The 21,515-nt window shown below is 37.8% G+C and overlaps 1 long non-coding RNA gene across 3 annotated transcripts; it reads left to right on the forward strand.

The window, feature by feature from the left end:
• The first annotated feature begins 3,850 nt into the window (after nt 1-3,850).
• LOC110790685 (uncharacterized) lies at nt 3,851-15,151 on the forward strand. Of its 3 annotated transcripts, XR_002533889.2 has the most exons (7): nt 3,851-3,967; nt 4,056-4,130; nt 4,226-4,310; nt 4,824-4,889; nt 5,504-5,557; nt 13,895-13,960; nt 14,909-15,151. It is a non-coding gene; the product is annotated as an uncharacterized lncRNA (long non-coding RNA). The 3 variants fall into 3 exon arrangements; XR_008919017.1 differs by lacking the exon at nt 4,226-4,310; XR_008919018.1 differs by lacking the exons at nt 4,226-4,310; nt 5,504-5,557.
• The last annotated feature ends 6,364 nt before the right edge of the window (nt 15,152-21,515 follow it).

The following is a 21,515-nucleotide window of genomic DNA, read 5'->3' on the forward strand; positions in this document are numbered from 1 at the left end:
CGAACAACACTTGAACTCTAGCTTCCATTGAAAGTCAATTTTTATGAGCACTGACTTTGTTTGTTTCACGGATTGTTAGATTGTGTTCTTGAATTAGAGTGTAATCCATTGATCAAATATATAGGGCTTACAATATGAGTCCTAATAGGATTAGGACCACTAATATGACTAGAAGTCTAAAATACATCAAATATCCTAAGAGATTAAATCCTAGTAGATTTCTATCTCTATCACACCCCCACAGTTGTAGCGGGATGAGGTCGTGCGCTAAGACTGGATCTGAAATCCAAAATCAATTGTCGAGGAAGGCCCTTAGTGAAAATGTCTGCAAACTGATACCGCGAAGGAACGTGCAACACCCGTACCTGACCCAGCGCCACTTTCTCGCGAACAAAATGGATGTCCATCTCCACATGTTTGGTGCGCTGATGTTGGACGGGATGGATGGATAAATAAATAGCACTGACATTATCACAATAAACAATGGCTGCCTGACGTAGAGGACAATGTAACTCCAGAAGAAGGTTACGCAGCCAACACGCCTCTGCAACAACGTTTGCGACGCCTCTATATTTTGCCTCTGCACTTGATCTAGAAAGAGTAGGCTGACGCTTAGAAGACCAAGAAATAAGATTGTCACCTAAGAAACAACAATATCCTGAAGTCGAACGGCGAGTGTCAAGACACCAACCCCAATCTGCATTAGTATATGTAATCAAGCGCAAAGTAGATGTAGGATATAAGTGTAATCCGATCAATGGTGCCCTGAATATAACGCATGATGCGCTTTAATGCATACAAATGAGGCTCCCGTGGATCATGCATAAAAAGACACACCTACTGCACCGCATAGGCAATGTCAGGGCGAGTAAATGTAAGGTATTGTAGAGCACCTGCCACACTGCGGTACTGAGTTTGGTCCGCCATAGGGGGAACTGAATCTACACTAAGCTTTGCATTAGTGCCTACATGAGTGGCATCAGGCTTACAAGTCCCCATGATTGCACGTTCCAGAATTTACTGTGCATACTTTTGCTGAGAGAGAAGCATATAAGAAGGAGTACGGAGACAAAAATTCCCAAAAAGTAATTCAGGGGCCCCAAATCAGACATCGGGAATTCTATTTTCAAATGGGAGATCAATCTGTCACGCAAAACATCAGATGATGTGCACAAAATAATATCATCAACATAAAGTAATAGGTAAGCCATATCATCACCATGCTTAAAAGTGAACAAAGATGTGTCACTTTTCGCAATGATGAAACCCCTCTGTGAAAGAAAATGTGCAAAACGTTGGTTCCATGTATGGGGAGCCTGTTTCAAACCATAAAGTGCCTTGCGAAGCAAGAAGACATAATTGGGATCTCGTTTGTCAACAAAACCTGGTGGTTGATGCATATAAACTGTCTCTTGGAGATCACCATGTAAGAAAACGTTTTTAACATCAAGTTGGTGAATAGACCAACGCCTTGCCATAGCAAGGCCCAAAACAATGTGAATAGTTTCCGGTTTGACCACCGAGCTAAATATTTCATCACAATCTACTCCTTTTTCCTGTGATCTTCCATCACAAACAGGTCTAGCTTTGTGCCGGAGAAGGTCATCTTTATCATTTTCTTTATGAGAAAAATCCACATGTAATTAACAATATTCACCACCGTAGGTTTAGGCACCAAATTCATGTCCCAGTATTAATTAAAGCACAATACTCATCACACATCGCTGCATTCCAGTTAGGGTCGGTCAAGGCAAGTTTATGATATTTTGGAAGAGGGGAGCTGGTCAAGGTGGGACCTGTAGGTTGGACGGTTAGACCATATTTAGGATTTGGCTTAAAAATACCATGTTTGATCCTAGTGATTCGGGGGGGGGGGGGGGGGTGGAGGCGGGGGACGAGTGGCCTGAAGTGGTGCATTACCACGCATGGGGGAGGGGTGTACCTTAATTGGGTGATAATGGGCTATGACTTGGCAAATTAAATGGAATTTGAGTAATTTGATGTTGCTGGGTCACACTTGTAGGAAATGAAGTAGGTGAATTAGAGTGGTTTGAATTTCTAATTGGGCCTAGGGGAGGCTGCAAGTGACTGGACCGTGGGTCACAAGTGGCGGATTCCTCAGGCCCACTTCTGACCAACGAAGCAGGTTGCCCAGGAGGATTAACTAATGGGCCGCGATGCATGCTTGGGCCTACAGTGGCCTGTTGCAGCCAAGGGAGGGAAAAAAGAGGACTAGGCTCCGTGGAATCTAAGAAAGAGTAGTCAACACTCCGAAATTGATTTAAATTCCTAATTAAATGGGAACGTATTCTCATCGAATGTGACATGTCGGGAAACAATGATTTTCATTGAGGATAAGTCTAAGGACTTGTAACCTCTATGGTTTGATGGGTAACCCAAGAAAACACACGGGGTTGAACGAGGAGCTAATTTATGAGGGGCCATAGCCGAGAGATTAGGAAAACATACACACCCAGAAATCCTAATTTGGTCATAAGATGGGACTTTTCTAAATAAAACCTCTGCATGAGTAGTGTTATTAAGTGTCTTTGTAGGTAATTTATTTATTAAATAAGTTGTTTTTTCTAATGAGTCCACCCAATAAGATGGTGGAATGGAAGAATGAAAAAGAAGAGTATGAGACATGTTATTAATAGTTTTAATCATGCGTTTGGCCTTACTATTTTGGGAAGAGGTGTATAGACATGAAAATCGAAAAATCATACCATTCTTGACACAACATAATTTAAACGGGTCATTGTCAAATTCCCTCCCATGGGTCACATTGGAATATTAAGGACTTATTGCCTAAAATTCAAGAAGGATTGAAAAACCTGAGATTTGTATTGAAGCGGGATTGTCCATACAAAGTGACTAAAATAATCCAAAAGTACTAAGTAATATTTCTGACCTTTTAAGCTACGAATAGGAGAGGTCCACAAATCATCATGAATTATATCAAAAGCAGATGATGTAGTACTTATTGAATTATGAAACGGAAAACGAAAATGTTTTCGTAATTGAAAAGAGTTGCGAACACACGTGTTGGTATGCCTAGCACAAGAAATAGCATTAGTACTTATGGATGTGTTGAGAGTATGAGGTCAGGGGTGACCTAAGCGGTCATGTCAAGTGCTAGTGGTAATGGCGCATATGCAAAGGGAAAATACCGTTGGGTAGGTGGGGAATTGGTGATGGGGTATAAGTCTGCCCCCTGGCTTTCACATCTCATAATAACCATCCTTGTGTTAAGGACTTTCACAGAAACCCCAATAGGATCAAACTCAATAGATGCTTGATTATCAGTAGTAAATTGACGGACTAACACAAGGTTTTTTTATTATTAAATTAGGTGCGACAAGAATATTATTTAGGGATAGGGGAGGGTAAGGAGGGGATAATTGAGAATGCCCAAAAGTGGTGACAGGAATTGTCTGTCCATTACCAACAAGAATCAACTTAAAGTTATGATATTTAGTGTAATCCCCCGTAAATTTATAAATGTTATTAATATATTTTAACGTATAGTTAATTATATTTAAATAGAATTTACGAATTTTAGAAATAAATATATAATTAATGTATATTTATTATATTACATTCTAAATATTTTAACGATTTATGCAATAAAAAATAATTTTAGAATTTTATGTTGAAAAGAATTTGGATTACGAAAACACGTTTGAATTTGGAAAACAGTCCTAATCGGTTTTGGATTCAAACATTAAAACTAAATTCTATTCCTAGCCCAAATTGATAAAGCCCAAAACAAATAACCCACAATTCTTCATCCTTGTTTCAATATTCACGTGAAACATAATCTCAAACTCTCCTTCAACTTCATGTGAAAAACAATCTCAAACCCTCATTCTCTTTCACGTCTACTTCTCCTCCCTTGCTGCTGCTCACGCCGCCATCACCACCAGCCACCTGCACGACGCTGACGTTCTTCCACCCTCCATGCCCGGTAACTCTCCTTCTCTCCCCTCATGTTTCTTTCTTCTCCTTCGTTTTCTTGCTCTTCTCCTCACTTGCGTATTCCTGTTTTCGCACAGCACCACCACCACGCTGCCACCAGCGTTCGACCCTTTGCTTCATCCGCTGCAACCCTCGCCGTCCACCACCGCGAGGTAGTCTCCCTCCCTCCTTTTTCTCTTTCGTTTTCTCTTTCTCCTCCGTTCTCTTTTCCTGGCTGTTTAAATCATGCCACCGCTTGTTCACAAAGCCACCACACGACCACCAGCCGCGACCACCTGCACGCTGCCGCGCCTCACTGGCCGCCGGCCAACATCTCATTTCCTCTTTAATTGGTTAATTTCTTAAACCCTAAGTAATTAAATGTTTTAATTATATTTTATTAATTTAATTAATGTTTTGCTTGAATTAAATTTATGCTTGTTATGCTTTATTTACGAATTTCAGATTTTTATGTTTGCATAATTGAATTATTAAATTTCAGATTACATAATTTGATTGAAACGAGAATTTGAATTATTTAAAGCATGAATTCTAAGTTTTAATGGTTTTAAATCATGGTAGAATGATTATGAATTATTAAAACTATTATTTTATGTTCTAAGCATGATAATTTGGTTTTGGGAAAGCTTTAAACGATTTGATATTGCTTGAAATTTAAAGAACGGTGTTTTATAGAGTTTTTAATGAATTTCAATCATTAATTCAATAATTGTTATGCTAGGAGATTAAATATCCAAGTATTAATTTCGTGGAAGGTTCTAAATATGCTTAGGATGTATTTAGAATACTTTATTATTGTTGTGAATTATTGGAAGTTGATTGAGAATCTTTATTGGTTGTTTTAGGCGGAGAATTCTCTGTAGGCGACTTTTGAAATCATTAAAGTAGGCCTATCAGTTTGTTTACACAAGGTACGTACATACCTGTGTGTTTGTGAATGTGTTCCATTGTTGAAACTATGTTGAATATATGTATGAACTGGTTTATGTTGAAATTTCATGTTCAATGTCGTTGAATGATTGCGTTGAACATAGAACTTTATTATAAGGATTATAACATGTTAGCGTGGATGATTGGTGCAAGCATGTTAGTTTGGGAACTTTATATTATTTTATATATTGGTTTATATCGATTGATCGTTGTTCCCTTTTAGCATTTCACTACTTTATAAGGGCCGGGGACCTGGTTTAGTAAGTTGATACTTCACACCTATATAAAGGTGGTTAACCATTGTTAAAGGAAAGGTTGAATTAAGTATATTGAGTACTTGATTGACACCTTAATTCCAAGATAAAAACAATTGTGAATACTTGTTGATTATGTGATTTATGTGATTGACAAGTCATAACAAAGTATTAATTGGTAAATCATATAAAGTGAAACTGAATAGCAATAGCTTTAGACTGTGCACGTATGAAGTGACGGAAAATCAGGAGTTGGATTTCATGGTGGTAGCCCATGGTTTTTCTGGAATCGGATTGATCACCACGTTCTATTTTATTTAAAAGGTTCCTCGATATCGCAGGTCACTGAGGTTACGGAGTCGCGCTCGTACCTCGTCTTCTAATGAAGGCTTTGGGTTAGACAACTCGGTCCATTGACTATTTCAATTAAAATAATATTAATGTTATAAAAGTCTAGTCTAGTCTAGTCCAGTCAACATGTGGTCTTCAAGTTAATATGTTTTGGTTGTCCTTGATTATGTTTTATTAGTATCATGTTAGGAATATTTATTCATTGCTTTAGTATGTAGTACTCAACTTTGCTGATTACGTGCGTTGTTTGTGTGTGTTGATCATGGCTATGCCTTATTGATTCTGTGATGACCCATTTTGGTGTGCAGTCTCTAAGGATCAATAAGCATCGTCCATCTACATGTTTGAAGATGATGCATCATTGGGTTCGGGATTGGAGAGCTTGTAGTTTGGTTTTGATTTGTTAAAGTAACTGTGGTTTGTTTAAATTGGTCTTTAAACTTTTTGAATCAGTTGTTGACTTTATTTTCGTTGGTTGGTTTTGGGATGTTACTCCGTAGTTAACTATTTATAATTTAAAGTTAGTTTGTGTTTCCTGCTGCAAAATTCTGAATAAGCCGTTACATTTTCACATGGGCGATAATACTTTGATAATTCTTTATAGTAATATTTATTAAAAAGGTTATTCTAGAAAAGTGAGAATCGTTGGGGTGTTACAAAGTGGTATCACATGATCATCAGATTTTTATGTGAATTTATTTTAAGTTCAAATTTTATGATCATGTGATTCGAAAAATTTTATGATCATGTGATTCGAAAAATTACAAGGTCCGAATTTATTTTAAGTTCAAATTTTATGATCATGTGATTCGAAAAAATTTCTTTTATGTGAATTAAGTGCGTTTTGTTTTTGAAATTAAATTAAATATATTCAAAATTTATAATAAATTAAACAAAAAAAATTGTTCTCGCTGCTGCTACAGTAACGCGTAATAAAAAAATTATAATAAAAAATATATCTTTATTTTGTTTATTATTTATTCGTTTAATAAAATTCATTTCTTACTAATCATTCTTGTTTTATTATTCAAATGCTTCAATGCTTTACTTATTATGATTTATTATGAGAGTTGGGTAGTATAGGAAATGGCATATAGAATAGAAACATTATGTCTGCATTAAATGGTTAGTTCAACATGATTGTATTTTCTCTGGTTGCTAATTGTTTATGTCTTTCTTAGGCTTTATGATTGCCATTGTTCTTACTTATTATGTATTGTGGGATCGTACGGTAAGTGAGAGTACTAATTACTAACATAAATTACGTTTATAGATCACTAGTCATGTCTAACATAGAAGAAAATAGATTAGGAGCCATTCCAACCCTATCGTTCTGAGCGATGATGACTCCAACCCTATCGCTCTGAGCGATGATGACTCCAACCCTATCGTTTTGAGCGATGATGAAAATGTGATGAATTATGAATCTGACAACTATAGTGATCTTGAGCAAGAGCGCACTTGGCGCCATATAATGAGAGTAGGTGTGCTTGATAGTAGACATGAGTCCATTCATGAGTATGATCGTGCTATAGGTCAAACTAAAAGGTATATCTACAATGTTTTCATGAGGGTTGAAACTGATTCTGAACCGGAAGAGGACGAGGACGAGCCTCAACTTGAAGTTCCACGAAGATCCGCAAGAGAAATAAGACGAGCCTATTATTATAATGCCGACAGTGAGGATGAAACTGAATATGATCTATTTATCCCAGAAAACTACGATGATTAAAAAAAAATGACGGTGTTTCACTCTAGTCTTGTTTACTCATTTAGTTTTGTTTGAGAATAATGTTGGACAATTCGCCCAACAGTAGTTTAAAGTTATGTCACAAAACCTTTGTTTTATTTAGGACAATTAAGTACAGTGTTATGATTTAGGAATTGTTATTAACATTCTTTTGAGGAATAAAAGTTAGATTATTGATTATCCAAATATTCAAGAGTTTATTTTGGGCACGCGAAGGGGAAAGTTTTATTCTTTCATTTTACTTTATTATTCATGATGATTGATTTTTTATTCCATTGTTCCCCCAATTGAGTGTCCTTTATGTGGATATCGTTCATGAATGACCGAGGGGATCACCCTCGTAAATGATTGTTGCACATTCGCAAATGATTGTTTATTTTACGTGAATTATGTCTATTAAGGTGATATTACGTCGTATAGGATACTATTAAGTGATGTTTCGAACCTAAAGTAGACTATATTACTTTCAGGTCGCGCTCTAAGATGACCAACAATAATGACCTAGTTGTTGTTATTCACCTCTTGGCGGAAAACCTAACCCAAGAAAGAACTGAGTGCCCCGATTATGCAGGTGACATGTTTGAAAGGCTTGCGAAAGTTAAGCCACCATACTTCAAGGGGCAAGCAGATCTGACCTTCCTAGAAAACTGGATTAGGGAGTTCGAAAAACTTTTTGGGGCGGTAAACTGTCCTGAAAACATGAAAGTAGGTCAAGATGTCCTTTATCTCAAAGATGAGGTCGATCTGTGGTGAAGAGAGAATGGAACTAGGCTAAGTGCTTCTGAGGGGTTTAATTGGGACTCGTTTGTTGTTGCATTGAGGAGGAAGTTTTATCCTCCTTTTATGAGAAAGCAAAAAACACAGGAATTTATAAACCTTAAGATGAGGAATATGACCATCGCCGATTACTATAGCAAATTTATAGCGATGTCGAGGTTTGCACCTGAGGTTGTAGCCACGGAGGAGCTAAAAGGATCAAAGGTTTGAGCAAGGGTTGACTGATGAGATCAAGCTAGGATTAGTTGGGGAAACCTTTACATCCTTAGATATTGTTTATGGGAGAGCTTCCCATATTTATGGTTTGCAGTCCAGAATGGACAAAAAAATTTTGTTGTTGGGGAGAAAAGAAAAGAGTTTAATACTGGGGGAAGTCAAAGGAATTTCAAAAGGAATAGGAATGGAAATGGGAATGGAAATGAGAATTTCTAGGGGAGAAACAACCAGGGCAACAACTACAACAATAGGAACCAATCTGAGAGAGTGTACCATTGTAAAAGGTGCAACAATAACCACCTTGGGAAGGACAGTAAGGGAGACCTGGTGACTTGCAACTACTGTCAGAAAAAGGGGTATAGAGAGTTTGAGTGCTTCACTAAGTAGAAGAGGGAGCAGAATGGTAGTGGGAGTGGTAACCAGGGGAAATCAGGGTTTAATAATTCGGGAACCAAGGTTCGAGGCCTGTAGGGGCACAAAACAACAAAGGAAACCATAGTAAGTCTGTCAATGGAAAAAACAATCACAACAAGGCTCCGGGAAAACTGTTCGTAATGAGCAGAAATGAAGCTGAACGTTCTGCAGACGTAGTTTCGGGTACTTTCTCTATTAACTCTGTACTAGTTAAAACATTGTTTGATTGGGGGGAAACTTATTCTTTTATTTCATCCTCTATTGTTAAAAGTTTGAAGTTAGTAGATTTTGAGGTGATTGATTTACCTATTAGTATGCCTACTGGTGTAACCATAAGGTGTACAAAATTATTTAAGAACTTGCCTTTGAAGATAAACGACTGCACTTTTCCTTCTAATCTGCTAGAATTTAGTTTGGGGGACCTAGATGTGATTCTGGGGATGGATTGGCTAAGTTTGTACAAGGCCAAGATAGACTGTGAAATTCAGAAAGTAAGTCTAAGGAACCCTACTAGGAAATTGATATCATATAAGCGTTTTGAGAAGTCCAAGAACTTTGGGGTGATCTCTGCAATGCAAGTGAGGAAACTAATGAAGAAGGGGTGTGAATTATTTTTCTGTAGTGTGCGAGATGTAAACAAAGAAGTTGGGGTGCAGATTGAGGATGTCCCAATTGTGAATGAATTCATGGATGTATTTGCGAGTGAGATTTCGGGTATGCCACCTGCTAGAGACCTTGAGTTCACTATAGAGTTAAATCCTGGAACGACACCTATATCCAAAGTACCTTATAGAATGGCACCTCCTGAAATGAGTGAATTGAAGACTCAGTTGCAAGAAATGTTCGATAAGGGGTATATTAGGCCTAGTGCATCACCATGGGGAGTTCTTGTATTGTTTGTCAAGAAGAAAGATGGGAGTATGAGGTTATGCATCGATTGTAGGGAACTGAACAATGTAACTATCAAAAATAAATATCCTTTGCCTAGGATAGATGACCTATTTGATCAATTGAATGGGGTGAGTGCGTTCTCAAAGATCGATTTATGTTTGGGGTATCACCAGTTGAGGGTAGCTGAGAAAGACATACCTAAAACTGCATTTAGGACTCTTTATGGTCATTATGAGTTTACAATTATGCCTTTTGGGTTAACCAATTCACCTTCCATATTTATGGATTTGATGAATAGGATTTTCCACGAATTCCTAGATAAATTTGTTGTGGTATTCATTGATGATATCCTGATTTATTCAAAGAGTGAAAAAGAACATGATGAACACATGAGGGTTATATTGGAGACACTTAGGAAGAACCAGTTGTATGCAAAGTTCTCTAAGTGTGAGTTCCATTTGGAGAAAGTAGCATTTTTGGGTCATTATGGGTCAAAGGAAAGTGTCTCTGTAGATCCTGCTAAGATTCAAGCTGTGAGTGAGTGGCCTACTCCAAAGAATGTGTCTGATATCCGGAGTTTCCTAGGCCTAGCTGGTTATTATAGGATATTTGTGAGGAATTTTTTGAAGATAGCAATACCAATGACCAACTTAATGAAAAAGGAATCAAAATTTGAGTAGAGTGAAAAATGTGAGGAAGCTTTCTAGATTCTGAAAGAGCGTTTAACCTCCGCACCTATTTTGACATTGCCTGATGGGAATGAGGGGTTTGAAGTGTATAGTGATGCTTCGAAGAATAGTTTGGGGTGTGTTTTGCAGCAGAATGGGAACCTTATGAAGCTAATTACCCTACCCATGACCTCGAGTTAGCTGCCATTGTATTCGCTTTGAAGATTTGGAGACATTATCTCTATGGGGCAACATGTAAGATCTCTACCGACCACAAAAGTCTGAAATACATTTTCACCCAAAAGGACCTCAATATGAGACAAAGAAGATGGTTAGAGTTGATTAAGGATTACGACTTAAACATCCAGTACCATGAGGGGAAAGCAAATGTAGTTGCCGATGCATTGAGTAGAAAATCGAGCCATAGTATGAATGTCTTGGTAGTCCCTGAGGAGTTGTGTTGAGATATGAAAAGACTTAGCTTGGAAATAGTAAACCCTGGGGAGATCAAGGCAAGACTGAGTGCATTGTCATTGGGGTTGTCCATATTCGATGAGATCAAAGAAAGTCAAGCTGGGGATGAACATTTAGAGAAGATGAGGGAAAAGATGGGGCAAGGAAAGAAGTAGATTTCAAGATTCATGATGATGGTAGTTTGAGGTTCAAAGGGAGATGGTGTGTGCCACATAGGTGTGAAGATCTTAAGAGACGTCTTATGGACGAGAGGCATAATACTCCATATTCTGTGCACCCTGGGGGTGAAAAGCTGTACAAGGACCTTAAGAAGATCTATTGGTGGCCCAATATGAAGCGTGAATTTGCTGAGTTTGTTTCTAAATGCCTAACCTATCAGAAAAGTCAAAATAGACCCAAAAAGACCCATGGGGAAAGTTCAACCTTTAGAAGTTCCTGGATGGAAGTGGGATTCCATTTCAATGGATTTCGTTACTGCTTTGCCTAGATCAAGGAACGGAAATAATACCATTTGGGTTATTGTGGACCGTCTAACAAAGTCGGCCGTGTTTATTCCGATTAAAGAGACATGGAAGAAGAAACAACTTCCAAGACTTACAGTAAGCATGTACGTGGTGAGGTTGCATGGGGTCCCAACCAACATTATTTCAGACCGTGATTCGAGATTCCTCTGAAATTTTGGCAAAAGGTCCAGTTGAACCTTGGGACAACATTGAAAATGAGCACCGCTTTCTACCCTGCAACCGATGGTCAGACTAAAAGGACCAACCATACAATGGAAGATATGTTGAGGGCATGTGCTATTGACTTTAAGGGTAGTTGGGAAGACCATCTAGACTTGATTGAATTTTCATACAACAATAGCTATCATGCGAGCATTAAGATGACACCTTTTGAAGCATTATATGGAAGAAATTGTAGAAGTCCCACCTGCTGGAATGATTTCACTGAAAACATAGTTTTGGGAACAGAATTCATCGAGGAGTCTATTAAGAATGTGAAAATGATTCAGGCTAGAATTCAGGCTGCCCGGGATAGGCAAAAGAGCTATGCATATTTGAACAGAATGGATGATGAGTTTGCAGTAGGTGATAAAGTGTTTTTGAAAGTATCACCAACCAAAGGCGTGATGAGATTTGGGGAAAAGGGCAAGCTAAGTTCCAAATATATATGTAGGCCCATATGAGATTCTGCAATGAGTAGGGAAAGTAGCATATAAGTTGGCCTTGCCAATGGAGTTCGAAAAGATGCACGACGTGTTTTACATTTCTCAACTAAAGCGCTATATCCCTGATGAGCGTCATATCTTAGAGCCTAAGAGAATCCAGATTGATAGTAGCCTCACATACGAGGAAAGGCCTGTGAAAATCCTCGATAGGAAAGTGTGTAGTACACGCAATAAGGACGTCAACATAGTGAAAGTGCTTTGGTCGAACCATGAGTATGAAGAGGCAACATGGGAAGCCGAAGCTGAAATGAAGATTAAGTATCCAGAGTTATTTTCTGAGGTGAGTTACGAGGGCGTAACTCGTTTTCTTTAAGGGGGGTAGAATGTGATAGAAATTCACGCCTTTTACCTATTTATATGGCAATTTTATGCATTTTATGCTCATATTTTAGAAACTTATACATGTTGATGCAAGTAAATAGATTCTCCACATAAGAAAAAGGTGTTCATGAGTAAAACAAGCAACTTTAAATTGGCAAAAGAGTGCACATGCATGAGTGGCACGAGTACTTCTACAGTAAGCATAAGTTGAAAACTTTTGAAAAATATGTGAATTTTCGTGTTAAGTTTCGGGATGAAACTTCTTTTAAGAGGGGTAGATTGTAATCCCCAGTAAATTTATAAATGTTATTAATATATTTTAACGTATAGTTAATTATATTTAAATAGCAATTACGAATTTTAGAAATAAATATATAATTAACCTATATTTATTTTATTACATTCTAAAATATTTTAACGATTTATGCAATCAAAAATAATTTTAGAATTTATGTTGAAAAGAGTATGGATTACGAACTCGCGTTTGAATTTGGAAAACAATCCTAATCGGTTTTGGATTCAAACATTAAAACTAAATTCTAATCCTAGCCCAAATTGATAAAGCCCAAAACAAATAACCCATAACTCTTCATCCTTGTTTCAATATTCACTTGAAACACAATCTCAAACTCTCCTTCAACTTCACGTGAAAAACAATCTCAAACTCTCCTTCTCTTTCACGTCGTCTTCTCCTCCCTTGCTGCTGCTCACGCTGCCGCCACCACCAACCACCTGCACGACGCCGACGTTATGCCACCCTCCACGGCCGATAACTCTCCTTCTCTCCCCTCGTGTTTCTCTCTTCTCCTTCGTTTTCTTGCTCTTCTCCTCACTTACGCATTCCTGTTTTCCCACAGCACCACCACCACGATGCCACCAGCGTTCGACCCTTTGCTTGAGCCGCTGCAACCCTCGCCGTCCACCACTGCGAGGTAGTCTCCCTCCCTCCTTTTTCTCTTTCGTTATCTCTTTCTCTTTTGTTCTCTTTTCTTGGCTGTTTAAACCATGCCATCGCTTGTTTGCACAGCCACCGCACGACCACCAGCCGCTTCGCCCAACCCTCGTGACCACCTGCACGCTGTCGCGCCTCCTTTGCCGCCGGCCAGCATCTCATTTCCTCTTTAATTTGTTAATTTCTTAAAACCCTAAGTAATTAAATGTTTTAATTATACTTTATTAATTTAATTTATGTCTTGCTTGAATTAAATTTATGGTTTTTATGCTTTATTTACGAATTTCAGATTTTTATGTTTGCATAATTGAATTATTAAATTTCAGATTACATAATTTGATTGAAACAAGAATTTGAATTATTTAAAGCATGAATTCTAAGTTTTAATGGTTTTAAATCATGGTAGAATGATTATGAATTATTAAAACTATTATTTTATGTTCTAAGCATGATAATTTGGTTTTGGAAAAGCTTTAAACGATTTCATATTGCTGGAAATTTAAAGAACGGTGTTTTATAGAGTTTTTAATGAATTTCAATCATTAATTCAATAATTGTTATGCTAGGAGATTAAATATCCAAGTATTAATTTCGTGGAAGGTTCTAAATATGCTTAGGATGTATTTAGAATACTTTATTATTGTTGTGAATTATTGGAAGTTGATTGAGAATCTTTATTGGTTGTTTTAGGCGGAGAATTCTCTGTAGGCGACTTTTGAAATCATTAAAGTAGGCCTATCAGTTTGTTTACACAAGGTACGTACATACCTGTGTGTTTGTGAATGTGTTCCATTGTTGAAACTATGTTGAATATATGTATGAACTGGTTTATGTTGAAATTTCATGTTCAATGTCGTTGAATGATTGCGTTGAACATAGAACTTTATTATAAGGATTATAACATGTTAGCGTGGATGATTGGTGCAAGCATGTTAGTTTGGGAACTTTATATTATTTTATATATTGGTTTATATCGATTGATCGTTGTTCCCTTTTAGCATTTCACTACTTTATAAGGGCCGGGGACCTGGTTTAGTAAGTTGATACTTCACACCTATATAAAGGTGGTTAACCATTGTTAAAGGAAAGGTTGAATTAAGTATATTGAGTACTTGATTGACACCTTTGTGATCGCTTACTTAATTCCAAGATAAAACAGTTGTGAATACTTGTTGATTATGTGACTTATGTGATTGATGAGTCATAACAAAGTATTAATAGGTAAATCATGTAAAGTGAAACTGGATAGCAATAGCTTTAGACTGTGCACGTCTGAAGAGACGGATAATCAAGAGTTGGAGTTCATGGTGGTAGCCCATGGCTTTTTCTAGGACCGGATTGATCACCGCATTCTATTTTATTTAAAGGTTCCTCGATATCGCAAGTCACTGAGGTTACGGACTCGCGCTCGTACCTCGTCTTCCTTAATGAAGGCTTTTGGTTAGACAACTCGGTCCATTGACTATTTCAATTAAAATAATAGTAATGTTATAAAAGTCTAGTCTAGTCTAGTCCAGTTAACATGTGATCTTCAAGTTAATATATTTTTGTTGTCCTTGCTTATGTTTTATTAGTATCATGTTAGGAATATTTATTCATTGCTTTAGTATGTAGTACTCAGCTTTGCTGATTACGTGCGTTGTTTGTGTGTGTTGATCATGGCTATGCCTTATTGATCCTGCGATGACCCATTTTGGTGAGCAGTCTCTAAGGATCAATAAGCATCGTCCATATACAGGTTTGAAGATGATGCATCATTGGGTTCGGGATTAAAGAGCTTGTAGTTTGGTTTTGATTTGTTAAAGTGACTTTGGTTTGTTTAAATTGGACTTTAAACTTGTTGAATCAGTTTCGTTGACTTTATTTTCGTTGGTTGGTTTGGGGATTTTACTGCGTAGTTAACTATTTATAATTTAAAGTTAGTTTATGTTTTCCGCTGCAAAATTTTGAATATGCCCTTACGTTTTCACACGGGCGATAATACTTTGATAATTCTCTATAGTTATATTTATTAAAAAGTTTATTCTATAAAAGGGAGAATTGTCGCGATGTTACATTTAGAGATGGAATGAAGATTACCCGGTTTAGATGTCATATGAGACGTAGCTCCCGTATCAAATTACCATAAATTGTCGGATGACGACGCGAGTAAAGAACTTGAGCCTTAAGTTGGTGCAACTTAGGAGTGTGAGTAGTTGGAGACAATAGCCATTACAAATCACGATAGAGAAGGAGATGATCACAATCAAAGATCAAGCGATGTGGTTCTTGAAAAATAAAAAATTCACCGCTACTGACTTGTAACAATTAACCAACCATAGGGGAAAAAAAGACCCTTAAACCACTATTGTTGCAAAATCCAAAGAAGACAAAAAAGGTTGAATTTTGTTTTTCTTTAACCGTTAATATGTATGATGTAGTATCTAAGAAAATTGTTGTTAGGTTATGAACAATATAAACAATGTAATTCATGCGGAAAAACCATAAAGCCAGGAATCCAAATTAATTGCCACGTTGTTTATTGGCATAATTTAGGGTACATACAATGTGATTCGTGCCTTCCCTAGCTGGTCCCGAACCGAACAAGAACAAGTCTTTAGAGCTCCAAGTGTCGCCCCTCCGTAGATAGTCCACAACACGTTCAGATACGCCTTTGGTTCAACCAACTAGGATATTCACTAAGGTTTTATGCACTCGGGTTAGGCTATGAATTATGTTCTCCCTTGAACATAATCTATGTAAAGTATATGTTACGAGTTGTATATAAATTATGAATGCTAATCACATATTTATAGAGTAGGAAATAAGGAATTAGTATTCTACTTGGATTCAATTAACTAATCCTATTAGGACTCTAGTTAATTAGTGTTAGGTTATGATACATATAATTGAATATAAATCATACGGAAAAACCATAAAGCCAGGAATCCAAATTAATTGCCACATAACAATTAGAATAATTTAGGATGCATACTCTTTGTAGCGTGCCCTCCCTAGCTGCGCCCGAATCGAACAAGAACAAGTCTAGGACTCCAAATGTCGTCCCTCCGTAGATAGTCCACAACACGCTCGGATTCGCCTTAGGTTTAATTAACTAGAATTGCACCTAAGGTTCTATGTAATATTTTCGGATATTATGGCAAATAAATATCTTAGTTTTAAGCCTAAAACTTATATGAATACTTGAATTAGATGTGTATAAATTATGAATATGATCACCTATTTATAGGGTAGGGAAATCGGATTTTAGAATCCTACTAGGAATCAATTTAGCTAATCTGAATTTAACTTAAATTCAATCACCTAATTTCTAGTAGATTTAGGAAATTAATCTAAACGAATCCTAATCGATCAAGGCTTCGTACACAAACACAAACGCACACGCACATCCCACGAAGGGCGCTGTGCGCGCGCTGAGCTCGGCCCAGCAGCTGCTCGCAGCCCACGAAGGGCGCGCCAGCTTGCTGGCCTCGCTCGTTGGGCATGGCCTTGCTTCGTGCTTGGCTGGGCCTGCTTGCTTGGTCGCAGCGGGCTGCGCCTGTGTGCTTGCTTGTGCGCGCGAGCTTCGCTAGGCGCGGGCCTAGCTTCGTGCTGGGCCTTGTGTCTAGCAAGCTCGTCCGATGTTTATTTCGTACGTCGCGCTTCCGATTAATTTTCCGATTCCGGAATTCATTTCCGATTCGAACAATATTTAATATTTCCGATTCCGGAATAAATTTCCGTTTCGAACAAATATTTAATATTTCCGTTTCCGGAATTATTTTCAGATTCCGATAATATTTCCGATTCCGACAACATTTCCGTTTCCAGCAATATTTCAGATTTAGGCAATATTTCCATTCCCGATAATATTTTCCGATACGTACCATGTTTTCGTTTCCGGCAACATCTACGACTTGGATAATATTTATATTTCCGATACGATCCATATTTCCGTTTCCGGCAATATCATCGTTTCCGGAGTATTCATAATTTTGCCTTTGACGATTTCAGCTCCCACTGGAACCGAGATCCGTCGATTCCGAATATCCATAGATGGAGTATTTAATTCCTTTAAATATTTGATCCGTTTACGTACTATTTATGTGACCCTACGGGTTCAGTCAAGAGTAAGCTGTGTATTAATATTATTAATTTCACTTGAACTGAAGCGGCCTCTAGCTAGGCATACAGTTCACTTGATCTCACTGAATTATTAACTTGTATAATTAATACTGAACCACATTTATTAGAGTTAGCATTGAATGCATACGTGGACCAAGGGCATTATTTCCTTCAGTCTCCCACTTGTCCTTAGGGACAAGTGTGCATTTCCTAATTCCTTTGTCGCTTGATGCTTGCTCTTGAACCTAAGGTAAGAGTTGTCATCCTTATTATGTCCAGAGGTGTTTCTCGGTTTCAGAGTTCAACTGATCAAATAAACAGATAATCATGGCCTATGATTCATCTGAGCACGGCCATGCATTTTACAGTTTCTAGCTCTCCGAGTGGCCTTGTACAACTTTCAGCATCTCATCCCGATTTATGGGAGGACAATCCCAATCTTGCGATCTTGAGATTAGACTTCGTTTGATAGGTGATTACCCGAGCGTTGCCTTTATAGCCTCCTTTTATGGTGCGACGGTTGACAACGTCAAAGTAAGCAGTTCTCAAACAAGTAATCTCAAATCACTCAGGTATTGAGGATTAGTGTCCAATAATTTTAATGAAATTTACTAATGACAGATTTCATCTCTTACAGTAAAGTTTCATAGGTCTGTCCGATACTAGTCTTCCCAAAGTAAGTATCTATGCAAATGATTGCGACATTGCCATGTCCACATAGTTCAAGAAACAGAACTACTAGTCACCTTGAATTCTAGCCGTCAAACGTTTTCTATGCGTCCATCTTTTATAGAAAACTCCGACCAGGGACCATTTTCAACTTTTGACATTCAAGTTCACTTGATAGACATTACTTAGTGATAGGACTGGTCCTGACAGTCTATCTTGAATATATCGTCAAATTGAAGGGACTCATCATTTAATAAACCACAAATTAAATGGAAAAATGAATTCTATTCATTTATATGAATGGTTAACCAAACGTTTTACAAAGTATTAAACTCTAAAACTTTAAAACATTAAATAAGGACATCAAAGCCATTCTCCAACATGTTTGATTCCTATAGCTGCAGTGTGCGAGTTGTGCTTCGCCTGCGGCAGAGGTTTAGTTAATGGATCTGAGATGTTGTCATCAGTTCCAATCTTTCTTATCTCGACTTCTTTTCTTTCAACGAACTCTCGTAGAAGGTGAAATCAAAAAAGTACATGCTTGACTCTCTGGTGGTGTCTAGGCTCCTTTGCATGTGCAATAGCTTCGTTATTATCACAATATAGAGCTATTGGTCCTTTAATGGAGGGGAATACACCAAGTTCACATATGAACTTCCTTAGCCAAATAGCTTCCTTTGCTGCTTCATGTGCAGCAATGTACTCCGCTTCAGTTGTAGAATCCGTAATGGTGCTTTGCTTAGCACTTTTCCAGCTTACTGCACCTCCGTTGAGGCAGAAAACAAACCCAGACTGTGATCTGAAATCATCCTTGTCAGTTTGGAAACTTGCGTCTATATAGCCTTTAACAATTAATTCATCATCTCCACCATAGATCAGGAAATCATCTTTGTGCCTTTTCAGGTACTTCAGAATATTCTTGGCAGCAGTCCAATGTGCCTCTCCTGGGTCTGACTGGTATCTACTCGTAGCACTGAGTGCGTACGCAACATCCGGGCGTGTACACATCATAGCAAACATTATTGAACCAATCAATGATGCATATGGAATCCCACTCATTCGTCTACGCTTATCCAGTGTTTTTGGGCACTGAGTCTTGCTTAGAGTCATTCCATGAGACATGGGTAGGTAGCCTCGCTTGGAGTCTGCCATATTGAACCTTTCAAGCACCTTATTGATATAAGTGCTTTGACTGAGTCCAACCATCTTCTTAGATCTATCTCTGTAAATCTTGATGTCCAGTATGTACTGTGCTTCTCCTAGATCTTTCATCGGAAAACATTTCCCAAGCCAAATGTTAACAGAGTTCAACATAGGAATGTCATTTCCGATAAGTAATATGTCGTCGACATATAATATTAGAAAAGAAATTTTGCTCCCACTGACCTTCTTGTATACACAAGATTCGTCTGCGTTCTTGATGAAACCAAAGTCACTGACTGCTTCATCAAAATGTATATTCCAGCTCCTTGATGCTTGCTTCAATCCGTAGATTGATTTCTTAAGCTTGCATATCTTTTTAGCATTTTTTGGATCCTCAAAACCCTCAGGCTGTGTCACAAACACAGTTTCTGTTAAAACGCCGTTTAAGAAAGCGGTTTTGACATCCATCTGCCATATTTCGTAATTGTAATATGCAGCGATTGCTAACATTATCCGAATAAACTTTAGCATTGCAACTGGTGAAAAGGTTTCATCGTAATCCACACCGTGGACTTGCCTGTAACCTTTTGCAACCAATCTAGCTTTGAAAACTTCAAGTTTCCAATCCTTGTCCTGTTTCAGTTTGAAAACCCATTTGCTTCCTATGGCTTGGTAGCCATCTGGCAAATCGACCAAATCCCAAACTTGGTTTTCAGACATGGAGTCTAATTCAGATTGCATGGCTTCTTGCCATTGCTTGGAGCTAGGGCTCTTCATAGCTTGTTTGTAAGTCGCAGATTCATCACTTTCAAGTAATAGAACTTCATAGCTCTCGTTCGTCAAAATACCTAAGTACCTTTCCGGTTGAGATCTATATCTTTGCGATCTACGTGGGGTTACATTTCTAGATGGTCCTTGATTCTCACCAGATACTTCTAAAGATCTCTGAGTTTCAACCTGAATGTCATCTTGAGCATTCTCTAGAGTTTGTTGTTCGACTCGAATTTCTTCGAGGTCTACTTTTCTCCCACTTGTCATTTTGGAAATGTGATCTCTTTCCAAAAAGATACCATCTCGAGCAACAAGCACCTTGTTCTCAGATGTATTGTAGAAGTAATATGATGTGTCAAATGAGTACTTTTATGCGTCAAATGAGCTCTTAGGAGCCGTTTTTAGTACTAATATGCGTTATTGAGTGTGCCTTGAGTTTGAGGTTTGATTATGAGAAATTGGTCTTTTTAGACCCGTTTCATGGTGATTTAGGTCACTACACGAGCCCGAGGAAGTTAGGGACCTTTATCGTCGACTTTCGGGAGCCTTAGATGCTTATGGTTGAGCCCCGAGAGTTAGACTCGGTGATATGGGCGAAGGATATTGAAGATTGCAAATCGCCCTGTGAGCTGAGGGCGAAATGCGACCTTTGGGGGGAAAGAAGAAGAATTTAAAGTCATCTATGCGCGCCCGATCGGGCGCACTTCGCCCGGTCCGGATCGGGCGGCCAAATGAGAGTAGATGTGAACCTTTCGCAAACCGCCCGATCGGGCGACGCCAACCTCCAGCAGTTTTCGCGCATTTACTTTTCCGTTTTTTAGGCTTTATTTTGGCAAACTATATAAACAAGCCTTAGTTAATTTTAGAGGCATCTTATTTTCTAGTATTAGACCTTTAGTTTATTTGCTCTTAATCTAGTTTTTTTCTCTCAAATTTGTTCCAAGCACTTATTTTTAGTTTCAATCAAAGCTCTAATTTTTAGTTCATCCCTTTGTTTTACATTTAGGTATTGCTTTCTATTTTGCTTTATTAATTACTTTGGATCATGTTTTCCATTATGTTGATTACTTTGTTATTTGTTATTATCTTGAGTAATTTATTTTCTAGGGTTTGGGGATCCATGAATAATATGAAGGGATATTGAATAATCATGATTGTTGGCATTGTAATTGATTCCTATTGATTAGTTTATTTCACTATACAATTAGATTTGCGCAGGTTTAATTGTGGTAGTTATGCAATATCAAATTAAGATTAGAGAGATGCAATTTGATGTTTAGGCTTGTGTCAATAGGTGGAATTAGAGTTAATACTTTGCGAGAGCCCGTTAATTCTAAGTCTATAACTAGTATCGATTCGAGAGAGCATGCTAGTCTAATTAATTACTCTGTTGATTATCGTGATTGTTCATTGTCCTGGATTATTAATTGTTGGTGAACCTATGCCTTAGATTCCTTAATATATTGATTTTTACTGATTTAATTATCGTTCGTAGTTTATCATACAAATCACCAACCAATTCCTGTTCCCAATAGTCTAGATTAATTAATTGATAGTAGAAAGAACGCCTGTTTCCCTGTGGATTCGATCCTGACTTCCCTTACTACCTAGCTAGTGGACTTAG

The sequence above is a fragment of the Spinacia oleracea genome, chromosome 4 (genome assembly GCF_020520425.1).
Source record: "Spinacia oleracea cultivar Varoflay chromosome 4, BTI_SOV_V1, whole genome shotgun sequence".
In the NCBI taxonomy this organism is placed as follows: Eukaryota; Viridiplantae; Streptophyta; class Magnoliopsida; order Caryophyllales; family Amaranthaceae; genus Spinacia; species Spinacia oleracea.